This window comes from Callithrix jacchus, chromosome 4 (genome assembly GCF_049354715.1).
Source record: "Callithrix jacchus isolate 240 chromosome 4, calJac240_pri, whole genome shotgun sequence".
NCBI classification, from domain to species: domain Eukaryota; kingdom Metazoa; phylum Chordata; class Mammalia; order Primates; family Cebidae; genus Callithrix; species Callithrix jacchus.
Window position 1 is genome coordinate 149693675 of NC_133505.1, and position 12898 is coordinate 149706572.

The following is a 12898-nucleotide window of genomic DNA, read 5'->3' on the forward strand; positions in this document are numbered from 1 at the left end:
ATTTAAATATCTATCAATCATCATGTCAATAATTTTTAAATGTCCAGTAAAAAGTCTAAAAGTTTGGAAAGGCAATTTTTTAAGAAAAATTCTGTAGCGAGTGAAGTAATTCCAAGAAAAATGCACCTAGACAACTAGAGCAATCAGTTTTGAGACACTGTAAGAATGGCCCTAGACATGTTATTAGAGTACATTCCTGTGCATCCTTTAGTTCTGAGACAATCAGATAGTGTCATCTAACTTTAGTGTCATTAGAAGAATGCCTTTAATAAGAATTCTTGGACCTGAGTTCTGTCATCTGTATTTGAAAACATGGTCTCTGAGGTCCTGCTTTCAGCTGTCGGGATAGTTAGACCTCACAGATCTCCTTCTCTCATAGAAAATATATCTTCTTCCAAGTAAAAAGAGTAGGAATAAAATACTTCCACTAAAATGCATTTATCTCTATGTACTATGCCTCCCTAGAGATCTGTCTGTCGCTGAGTTCCCAGCCTCATGCACTATGACAGTCCTTCCTAAAAGCCACCACTCAACATGAGCTGCTAGTCCTGCTGATTCAAATGATGACATCTTGTTATAGAAATCTGAGTGCCTCATGGCGGATCTACACATCAGTTACTGAAAGCCACTGCCAACCTCTGTCACAGGAAGATTAAGATAACACAGTCAAAGTTGTAAACACTGCCCTAACTAATTATCAGAGTTTGTTACCATTATCAGGGCTGCAGGAGGACTCTACACAGAGTCACCACACTGACCCCTGACATCATACATATGAGGTCAGAGTCTTTCAGCTCCTAAGCCCCAGCAGACAAGCTCCAGTGAGCAGAGATTATCCTTAAGCCACTGTCAACACAATGTGTAATTTTGAGTATAAAGCCTGTCCGTTTATTAGGCCTCATATTTCTCACCTGTAAAATGACTACAGTGAAGTATGAAACATCTTAAAGCTTGTATAATCATTAAGAAATAATTCCTAAAACTAAACAGTCATCAATACCGTTGACTCACTGATTACATAAAAAAGAAGTGGAAGAGGCAGGGTACAGTGGCTTATGCCTGTAGCCAGCACTTTGGGAGGCCAAGGTGGGAGGATCACTTGAAGTCAGTTTGAGATCAGCCTGGCCAACATAGCAAGATCCCATCTCCACTAAATAAATAAATAGCTGGGAGTGGTGGTGAGCACCTGCAGTTCTAGCTACTCAGGAGGCTGGGGCAGGAGGATCACTTGAGCTCAGGAAGTCAAGGGTGAGCTATGATCATGCCACTGCACTCCAGCCTGGGTAACAAAGTAAGACCCTGTCTCTATAAAAAAGAGAAAAGAAAGGTGGGAGTAGGGAGGGAGAGTAGTGGAGGACAAGAAACAATCATATATATCCTCCCAGGATGAACTTTAGCAATGGATCATCCCATTGTTCTGACACTGTCAATTAGGTATCTTCCTAATTTTGAGAGTTTTTCTTTATCGTTTACACAATGCTGGCACAATGTACCTTTAAGAAGGTAAAATTAAGTGTCACATTACCTCAATGTTTTAGACTGGTTTTTGGTGTTAGCTTCACTCTCCTAAACTCTGCGACATAACAGGAAGCTTAGTGAAAGGGCCACATATTAACCAGGAAACTCTATCAGCTGCACCGACCAAAGTTGATAAACTAATCACCCATACTACATTCAAATAGTCTGATCATCCATAAGTAATCAAAGTGTCTCCATAGAAACCAAGTATACAGTAAAATCTGCTCTGAGTACAGGATCTACTTTAGCAAAAAGACTTCACTTCAAGCCAAGATTTGGCTCTAACTTAGGTTTACACATTATCGTACACAGATATCATTAGATATCACTCCTTTGAATCTCACAGTCCTGAATATTACAAAAAGCTCTGCACATGGAGAGAGAAAGGGGTGGGGGGAGTTTTGGGAGAAAAGATTTGCATATGTAGTTATAAAAATACCAAAGCAGATTCCATGCTAAGCTCTGCCAAAAAGAGAACAATTATTGTTGCCCATCAGCACTCAGCCTTGAAATTATATTCTCTTCTCCAATCAGAAGCAGTCATCAGATTATCAAAATGAGGTTACCCTGACTAAATTCAAATAGTTCTTATATGGAATAAGCACAATGCAATCAACAGACAAGCAGCTATTTCCTTCCCACACAAACTATAATCTTTAGTGAAATATATTTTTAATGAAGAATACATAACCTCCTACATGTTTACCTCTGCCCTCACACTCCTCCACATAAAAGCACACATACATTTTAAAGAAAGGGAGAAGAATTTTACAACTTCTAAAAACATTCCTTACAATATAAGGCAAAGAACAGTAACATCTGAACTAACCCTCAAATATATTTTTTTCATACTGTGATGCTTATTGAAAGTAAAGCTACTCTGCAGTGCCATCTCAGGGAAAGTACAATTAAATCGACATAAACAATGGATCTCACCAATATTTTAATAATTCCTTTCTAATTAGATACATCATGAAGGCTTAATTCATTCAACTACTAATGACTCAAAACTCACAGAGCTCTGAGTTTAAGCTTTTGCAAATTTCAAATTATAAATTTCTTGTCATGAATCATCCTGCTTATTCAAGAAGCAAATTTTCAAAAGGAAGGTTTTCTTTGTAGGTGATGTTCATAGTGTCAGTCATTTTTCTTTCTTCTTCAATCCCTTGAATTTTAAATGTCTAAAATTGAAACAATATGACTTGATGGGTGAAACATTTTTGCCATTAGGATAGCTGATTTGAAATGAGGCTATAAAAATAATTTTGAATGTTCATGCCCACTTAACAGAATTGTAAAGCAGACAGAAATTTAAAAATCTTTTTTTTTCACTAGGGCTTTTCTATCCTACACACAATAGCTGCTTGAGGGTACTGGATTCTGGGATGTATCTCATAATTTGGTTTTTAGGAGGCAAACCAATAAGAAATTAATTACAGAGACAAGTAGACTTGGTAATCTCTTACATTAAGGGAATATGCCTTTGTTCTGGAAACAAAAAATGAATAAAACTTGGTAAGCCAAAAATCAGTAAATGTCTTTAAAAAAAAAAAAGCCTTAAAAGGTCACAAAACCAATTTTGCCTAGATGTGTGAATGATGTAACCCTACTATACTTAACGGAGCGTTTAATTTTGTCTAATTGTCATTAAAAAAATAGTAATCGCTGAAAAGGTAGACTAAACAAACATGGACAAACCAGTGTTGTTTCATTCACACCTAAACTACACCCTCTCAGAAAAAAACTTTGTCTGCTTAACGCAACACATGGTCAGAATTACTTTTGCAAATGAAGTAGCATAAGGGAAGGATATAGACAGGAAGAGGAAGAAGAGGAAGAGAAGGAAACAGAGGAGTTAGGAAGACAGACTAGGAAAAAAGTTTGGGAGATAGACACCCTTATCCAAAAGCAAACGTAGCTGCTAAAAGGCTGGTGACTAAATCTCACTGCATCCAGTTCAGGAACCTTATTCACATGTGTGTAAGAAAGAGGCAGGGAAAAGCAAGACAATGGAAAAACACATTTGTGCATTCAGTTATAATGCATTTTCACACACATACCAAATGCACCACTCTGCTCCCCAAAGCATGCTGATAAGAGGTGCAGGTTAACTTTAAAAATCACCTCCAGATAAATACCCAAGTATGTTGAGATGAAAAACAACACTAAATTCCTACATGTCACTAGGAATGCTGGCACACCTTTAAATTCAAAACCTCTGTTTTTACACAGGATTGTGATAGTCCATGGACTAATCTAACTGATTTGGAAAACAAAATCTTAGCTAACTGAAGAAAATCCAGTGCCTTCTCCTGTGCACACCATGGAGTTACTCTGTGCAGCCTATGGCAATGTTCTGACTGTCTGCTTCCTTAGGTCCAGGAAATGCACCTTTCCCCACACACAGCCAGGGAGGAGGGCTAAGAAACAAACTGAGCCAGAATTGCCGCTGTTCACAAAAGGAATTCCCCCTCCCTTCCCCTCCTTCTCCCTCCTCTTTCTTCTCTGTCCCTCCCCCATCATCGCTGGTGAATAATATCACTCTGCTACCTGCCTTGAGCAACACCGTGAGTCCCTGTCTTCAAGCATTCAGGGAATTTAACAGCCTGGAAATTCCTGTTGTCCATTCGCTGAGGTCACAGATAAAGCTAAACAACAAGCCGTGGTTCCCATCAATCATAAGTCACTCACTGATAGAATGTATGGTAGGAGACCTGATGGAAGCGAGTCACCAGAGAAAATACCCACTGATGACGCATATCCAGGCATAAAAATAGTTACAGGGCCCTCAAAGGGATTATTCAACAGCCTACATTTAGACTTTCTTACAAGAGACCTGAAGTCAACGTGCTGCAGTTAAGTAGCTGGAGAGAGATGAAGTTTAAGCTTCCTCAACAGACATAACCACAAAAAGCTGTTTTAAATAAGCTCCACAATAACAAGCTGTTTGGTAAATTTTAACACAATTTTGTAAGCCCTAAACAGCACCACCAACTATCTTATAAAATGCCACACAGTCTTCTGTTTTATCCACTTTCCCCCTCATACAATGATTTCTCGTTTTTAACTCCTAGTCACCAAGTGGTAATATTTAATCAGTCCAAAGAAATATAGCCTTAGCTACTTTCCAAATAAACTTTCGGAAAACGACACAAATTGCTCTCTGCATCTATATCTTTATAAAACACGCTTTTAAGTAGAATAAAGCTTAATGACAAATTTCACCGAAAAAACTGATGACATTTTGCCCACTGTATTTGCAGTTATCTTTTTGATGAATTGGTTTGATCACCTAGAGAAATAATTACCACATGTATTACATACACCTACTAAATATCTTATACAAAATAGGTGTCACTGTTGTTTGACAAATGAGTGAGTGAATGAATGAATCAATAAATAAAATCTTATGTACAAATATTTGAATTGAGCAAATGACAAGTAAGATGTTAACTAAGACTAATATTCTTTTTTCTTTAATTTTATGAGGAGAAAAATAACTTTTTACATGTGTAACAATTTTAATAGTTCTCAAATCATCTGTTCTCTTTTCCTCCCACTCAAACATATGCATAGCTTCCCTACACAGCAGGTCGTTCACAGAACTTTCATATCAGAAAATGCTGGATTTTTGCACATGTTTATATTTGAATATCTAAAAATGTTCCCTTCCCAGTTTGCCTTAAGCAAATGTGCTGACACAATGAACAATGAAGACAACCGGCTATGACAGAACCCAAAATTCTGCCTCAGAACTTGAACACTTCCAACTTGCAACACACTATTTGTTAGTCTTATTACAGATCCTTTCCTTATTTGGGCAGGTTTCCATTGTTACCCAGTTAATTATTAGCCATAGAAATTTATCTGTGATAGAACATATCTCGGTGCTTAATGCTATTAACTATCTTGCCCACACAAATGGCAAAAACCTGTTAACCACACTGCTCTAACTTTTGAAGAACACGCTTACGGCTTTATTGTAGAGGGTAGTTCTCCAGTGAACAAGTGGTTAAGAAGATGACATTTCTCTTCCTGTCCTGGTAGGTTCTGCATCACCTTCCTCAAGTATGATAACACTGCTATAAATACAGGTGCAACATATTTTTAGTACTAAGATTTTACAAAAGCATTCACGTTTCTCTCCTGTGCATATGTGTCAACAGTATGTGGCCTAGTTTAAAGAACCTAAATGGAAATGTTCGCTGGTGCCCTCTAGTTGATCATTGCTAAAGCAATTTTGAGGAAGTACACGTGTACCTCCATCACCCCACTCACAAATATTGCAAAGTTCCCAATTAACATTCGGCCATTAATTCCTGACATAAAATGTGAAATAAAAAATGAAATTTAAAAACTGTTTTATTTCATAAGGTTTCATTATGCATTTTTTTGAAAATGAACAGAAAAAAACCTAAAAAATAAGATGACTCATATTCCTATTTGTCAAATAAGAAAGAATGTATTAATACTTAATATTAACTCAGAAACCAAAAATGCTTCACTAATTTTACCATAAGATAGCTCAAAATCAGCCAACCCTGAAATGATCACGTTTCACCCTGCTGCAAATATCTGACAGCTTTCAGTCATGGTGGTCTATGCTGATCAAGTCTGAACTGAAAATCCTCAGATACTTTCAAACAATACCAATATCCAAAGGAGACACTATTTCAAATTGCATTGACATTTTAACTAACAATCCAGAGATCACTATTGAATCCCCTAAGAGGTTATTTCCATCAGCACTCCTACTTTTAGTGATTCTAAGCCTGTTAAATTTACTATCGGCAGAACAATTGTTTTTTGTTAAGAGAAAATGAAATTTCCTTACCCTAGATTAGAAACTGTGCTATCGTTATAGTTATTTAAATCTGTGAAATCATTTCCTGCATTGTCTCCTGCAATGAAGAGGTTAAACAAACCACTGCTTAAAATTTAAAAATGTCAAAATACATTTCAGAGAGTAAGTGCTTTTATCTTTTTGAAATCTCAAACAAGGCAATCACCTGGTCACTAAATTTAGGAACAGTTATTTAATCATCTGGAAAGAACTGGGGGAAGAAAGGATATAGCAAAAGGGCGATGTAGCAAAAACAAAATGCTTTTTCAAATTAGTCTCTCTAGAAACAATATTTAAATTCATCCCTAGGTCACTAGTTACATACCATGACAATAAATCAATTTACATGTTTTAACTATATTCAAAAAATGGGAAAATGCATCCCTAGTTCACTATCCTATGCCCAGTCAAAGACAGATACATCCCATTTAGACTGCAAGGTTAGTTCTCTCCTTTAGTCTCAGTATCATGATGGATCCTGTTTTGTTTTGTTCTTTTTGAGACAGGGTCTCACTCTGTTGCCCAGGCTGCAGTGCAGTGGTGTGACCACAACTCACTGCAGCCTCCATCTCCCAGGCTTAAACAATCCTCCCACCTCAGCCTCCCAAGTAGCTGGGACTACAGGCGCATGCCATGTTAAGATGGGATCTCTCTACATTGCCAGGGCTGATTTCAAACTCTTGGGATCCAGCAATCCTCCCACCCTGGTCTCCCAAAATGCTGGTTTATCAATTTGAGCCACTGTGCCCAGGCATGGATTCCATTTTATTTATTTTTTTTAATTAAATCTTTAGATTTTCTCATTGTTTAATAGTGACATTTTTCATTTAGTAAATAAGATTGCTTCTTAAATATTTCATGGGCTTATGCTCAGTGACGTCATTATCTTCATTTTTTCCCACCCAGCAATGCACCTACAAGAGTATGTGCACACACGCTCACGCACACACACACACACACACACACACACACATTCAACCTTTCCCTCATGCCTGATCTCCTTTGATGAGGGGAAACATTCAAAGAACTCAGGGTGTACTCAAGAGAGTCATCCTTAACACCTCCTTAAACCTCAGCTCCCACATCTAATCACCAAGCCATGACAATTTTACCAAGTTACCTCTCTTTCTTGTCTGTCTTCTAATTCCACTGCCATGACCTTAGTTTTACCCTTCAGCACAGTGCTTCTCTCAGGGAAATATAATAATAACTACCCACAGTTCTCCCGCTTCCCTCAAACATGGCCAATAGTGAGTTGTAGAAAACATAACTCTGACTATAGTACTCATTCCATCAAAACCCTTCAATGGCTCCTAGCTGTATCATACAAAGTCCTGTCAGAAATCACCCTACACTATCATAATTTTTCATTACCATATTTGAACTTTCTGTTTGATTTTGAGCTCCTTAAGGTCAGAGACTGTGTTGTGATTACTGCATCTCCAGCTCTCAAGCAGACTACCTGGCACTTTTGTTGAACTAAAGTGGACTGAACCACAGGACACTGAATTGACATTTTAAACTCCTGATGCGGCCAGGCATGGTGGCTCACATCTGTAATTCCAGCGTTTTGGGATACTGAGGCAGGAAGATCTCTTGAGTTCAGGAGATGGAGACCAGCCTTGGCAACAAAGGAAAACCTTGTCTCTAAAAAGAAATTAGCAAGGGCTACGCACCTGTAGCTCTAGCAACTTGGGAGGCTAAAGCAGTAAGATGACTTAAGGAATTGGAGATTATAGTGAGTTGTGATGGCACCACTACACTCCAGCCTGAGCAACAGAGCAAGGTCCTGTCTCAAAAAAAGCAAACAAACAAAACTCCCGATGTGGTCTAGCTAGACTAGATAAAAAGAAAGCATGGCAAAGTAATTCTCTTTAAAAATCAAAGAAAACTGAGTTCAACAACAGTCCTGTCATATCTTAGCCAATTACATAACCCATCTGAACCTTAGGTTCCCAATCTGCAAAATGGTGTTATGGCAAATGGAATAGCATACTGTGTGTCCACTACAATAGCTTGCACCTATTGAGAAGATGCTTAATAAATGGCAGCTATTATTATGTTTTAGTGATTTCTATTGTGCAATTATATATACGTATATCAGACATCAAAATGACCAATTTTGGTGCTGTGCATTAGACAGGTATCTACATATCTATACTGTCTAATACTGTATCTGCTGGTCATAAATGGCTCTTGACACTTCAAATGTGGCTAGTATAACTGAGAAAACTGAGAAACTGATTTTTCTATTTTAATTAATATAAATTTAGATACTTCATGAGACTGAGTGACTATGGCACTGGACAGCACAGACCAAATTAGCCCTGACATCAATGGAGCCCCCTTTAAGTGTCTATCATTTCCCTTTCCCCAGAATCGGCTTGTTTACAAGGATTCCAGGCCAGTGTTAATCAGGGTCTATGTCTTCATTTTTGTTAATCCAACACTGCCTGTTCCGTTAAAGAAATCAGACCTACATGCCTGTATTTTTCACTCTCTTTGCAAATTAACTCTAACACTAGTAGAAGGGGCTCTACATCAGGAAAACAACCCATCTATTTAAGAAATTTAGCCCTGAAAGTCTGAGAAGATCAGGTAACAGAGGTTCCATAGAAAATATTTCTCAAATAAGCTTCTCCAAAACTGTGTATCTTTGCAATGTTAACTCAGTTCAGCTTTTATTGCGTGTACTTATTTACATATTCGTGCACTTGCTTTGCACTCCAACATTCTAAATTCATTGAAGGTAGAAATAATCTTGTTTCATTTCCTTGTACACGTGTCGAATGGATTGTTACCAGTCAGAGAAACAAATGAAGAATACAGGCCACGGAATGGAACCCTCAGCACAACAGAGAGACAGATTAGATTGGCAAGTGCACAGGATCTGGATCGAAAAAGCCCGCTTCAAATCCCAGATCTGCCATTAACATTCTATGAGGTTTGGAAAAATCACCTTGCCTCCAATTTGTCAAATAACAGTAATACTAACAGCAACTACTAAATATAGTACTAATAATCTAATGCGATAGATCAGACATATAAATGTTAGCGCAAATAGTGTAACTGAGAAAGCAATACAAATAACACTTAGCTTTCTACCTTGTATATTACTTGTATGTTACTACAAAAAGTAATGTCCCATAAGTATGAAAAACACCATGTATCTGTCTTGACAATGTGGATAAATGTCTATAGGGAAAGATCAATTTAAAAATAATTGTAAGGATGATTACACTTCCATTTGTAAACTGTAATAACAGTCATTACCTGTGGTGTACAGTCTTTATCTGACATCAAGGTAGAATGTTAAAATACGCTTTTGTATATATGACCTGTCTCCTTAATTATACCTGTGCTGTATGGACAGGGTCTGCGGTCTTCAAAAGTATTTGGTAATAATAGCTCACTTTTGTTGTTCGTTTTTCAGTTCACAAAGTACTTTCACTGATATGCTTAAAGTTCTGTTCAGGCCAACTCCCAGATAGGCTGAGGATTTTATTATTTTCATTTTGCAGAAAAGTAAAGTAATAATGGCATCAGTAGGTATAACCATCAGGTTAATAACTCGAAGTCTAGAGCTCCTGTTCTTGTACTCAGGGAATTTCCCACTGTTCCCCACTTCCAAAGAAGAATCCAGATTGTGTTCATGTGATCCCACATTAAGAATTTTAGCAAAACACTAGCCATTACACTGTACATCTATCTCATGTTACAGATGTATGTTTACATATAATTTAATATTGATTAATATTAATACATAATTCAATAATTTTAAAAAGTATTCTCACCCACACTCACTTAGCAGATCCTTACAGAGTGGGTATGCCAGGTAGTACAATCACCATTTATGGATAAGGAAATTGGAGTTTGGAGAGATCTCAACTCTTGACTGTGTCTTTGTAGGGTGATAGAGATGAATGATCTGTGCACCGGGCTGTGTATCTAGATCTACTACCAGCCAGCTGAGTAACTTGAAATGAGTCACCCAACCTCCCTGGGCCTCAACCTCCTTCTGTGTAGAGACTTTTAGTCACTCACAGATACAACCTAGCTATTAAAACTCTATTATCAGGGACGGGCGCGGTGGCTCACACCTGTAATCCCAACACTTTGGGAGGCCGAGGCAGGCAGATCACAAGGTCAAGAGATCGAGACCATCCTGGCCAACATGGTGAAACCCCGTCTCTACTAAAAATACAAAAATTAGCTGGGCATGGTGGCACACACCTGTAATCCCAGCTACTCAGAAGACTGAGGGAGGAGAATTGCTTGAATCTGGGAGATGGAGGTTGGCAGTGAGCCCAGATCACACCACTGCACTCCAACCTGGGCAACAGAGAGAGACTCAGTTTCAAAAAAAAAAAACCTCTATTATGCTGCAATTCAGCTAATTGGGCAACATCGCTGAGACACGGCCCCCAATGGTCTAAGTTCTTGCTGGTTCTTTGTCCTCTCTCAAACACTGTAATGCATCTCACAATATCTGTTGCTTCACAATCGAAAAACTGGACTTCATTAAGGAGTTCATTCTGTTTGTTTGTTTATCTGTATAGAGCCTTAGGCCCTGTTTATGCCCCATTTATTCTTTGATCCCTTAGCTATATTCAGCCGGTAAAACATTCCCTAGAAGAAAGGCTAGCCGAGACAGACACATGAGAGCACAGGGGTTCCAGAGGAAAAGGTGTGCCCTCGCCTGACCTGGCCTCACTGAGCTGCCTACCACACTTTCACTCTGGGGATAGGAGATGATTCTCTGTGTTGATGGGTTTTGATATCTTTTACATTTTTATCTTTTTAAAGAAATAGTATGAAACCCAAGGGTGATAGGAAAGACAGGCTCTTGCACACGGGTCCAGGAACAGGGTCACAAGAGATTTAAAACTATTCAAGTGGCCCAACTAAGAACGTGTCCACCGTAGATGGGGCAAGTCCAAAAGAACTAGTGGCTAAGGGCACCTGGCTAAAAGTAGGGACTCATGTGCACAAATCCACACATACCCTCTGCTGGCATGGAGAGAGCTCTTCCTACATCCCAGCTGAGGTGCCAGAGAAATAAGCAACCTGACCCCCCAAGAGTCTTTGGAGCCTGGCAGTAACCTGAGCTGCTCTAGGTTATTTTTGCTGATGGCTAGTGGTTCTTAAAGGGACTGTGTTCTAAGTACATGTGTCCAGACACAGGATGCAAATCAATGACAAGACAGATGTGACTGACCTATCTTCATGAAACAAAGTCCATTCGTAAACGAGAAGACATGTGAGCAAACATTTTAATGACCTTTCAAAAAGATCAATCATATACCCTGTGATATAACATCAATGGCTTAACAGAAGGCAATACTGAATAACACAGTATTCTATTGGTGTAAAATGTAAACAGACAGCAGGCATTTTCCCAAGGCTCTGTCTTCAGTCTAAGCCTGCTACTAAAGAAGGGAATGGGGAGTCGAAATTACAGATGGAAATGACTTCCAGGACCCAGCTCTACAGTTATCATCCCCCTTAAATGCTCGCTAAATCTCTTAGAAGTATAATCATTCCTTCGTACCAAAAAGGAAAGTGGAGCTTGGCCAGGCTTTGTAACACACTCAAAAGTTACATGAAAGAAAGATGGGTGCAAGCCCCTTCCAATAATGTATATGGGAAAGGTGAAAATTCCAAAAGCAAATACCGTACTCAAGAAACCATTCTCATGAAACAATTAGTCCTTTCATTCTCTATTCCACAGCCCTATATTGGCCAGGCAGGAACTGGAACAACCCAGTAACAAGGAAAGTGGGACCTGGAGTCACAAACACCCAGGTTTGTAAACCTTTTCCACCACAAACATGTTAGGTGACCTTGGGCAAAGTGGATACATTCCCTAGGCCTCAGTGGGAGTAACAGTGATACCTACATGGTCGGATTGTTTAGAGAGAGGTCATCATATGTATAATACTTTTGGAGTGGTGCCTAGCACAAAGAAACCCCAGAGTAAAACTATGGCTCTTATCGGTTGTACTAGTAGTTCTAATTCATTAAGTGTGCAATTCAATTTGCCTTGAAAATTTTGATAATATATAATCACAAGAAAAATCATGTAACAGCTAATTATCAAGTAGGTACTTCACAGATACCATTTCCGGTGATCACAATTTTGCCAGGCAAGGGATCTGACTCCCCTTTGCAGATGAGGGAACTGAAATTTACAAAGGTTTACTATCTTATCCAAATCACAACTAGCAAGTGACAGAGCAGGGACTTTAGTTCAGGTCTCACTTCAAAGCCTGTACTCCTTTCTCTCAAACGAGAAATAGCCATAGAAATGGCAATGTAGAGCAGTGGGAACAACCCTCTATTCTATCCAGTTCTATTCTACAACTTGTTAACTCTGCCCTAAGGTCAGTTGTGTAACCTCTCTAACCTGTTTCACCCGCATTTTTCATGGGGACAGAAGCCTAATCTCTGCGGCATGTTATCCATCCGTTATTGGTTTACAGGTAATTCCACAGAGAATGATAAAGTACTCTGTAACACTATTTAAAATATATTCTA

General features: G+C 38.6%; 1 protein-coding gene across 12 annotated transcripts in view; it reads right to left on the reverse strand.

The window, feature by feature from the left end:
• HIVEP2 (HIVEP zinc finger 2) overlaps positions 1–12898 on the reverse strand; it is a 193722-nt gene that overhangs the window by 129387 nt on the left and 51437 nt on the right. Inside the window, exon 1 of one of the 12 annotated variants that reach the window (XM_078370205.1) lies at positions 4210–4264. The exons of 9 other annotated variants lie outside the window; for them this stretch is intronic. The gene's annotated coding sequence lies outside the window, so the exon portion shown is untranslated. Of the gene's footprint in view, positions 1–4068; positions 4265–12898 lie in introns of those variants that run through there. 2 more of the 12 variants (XM_054254479.2, XM_078370201.1) reach the window with 2 other exon arrangements.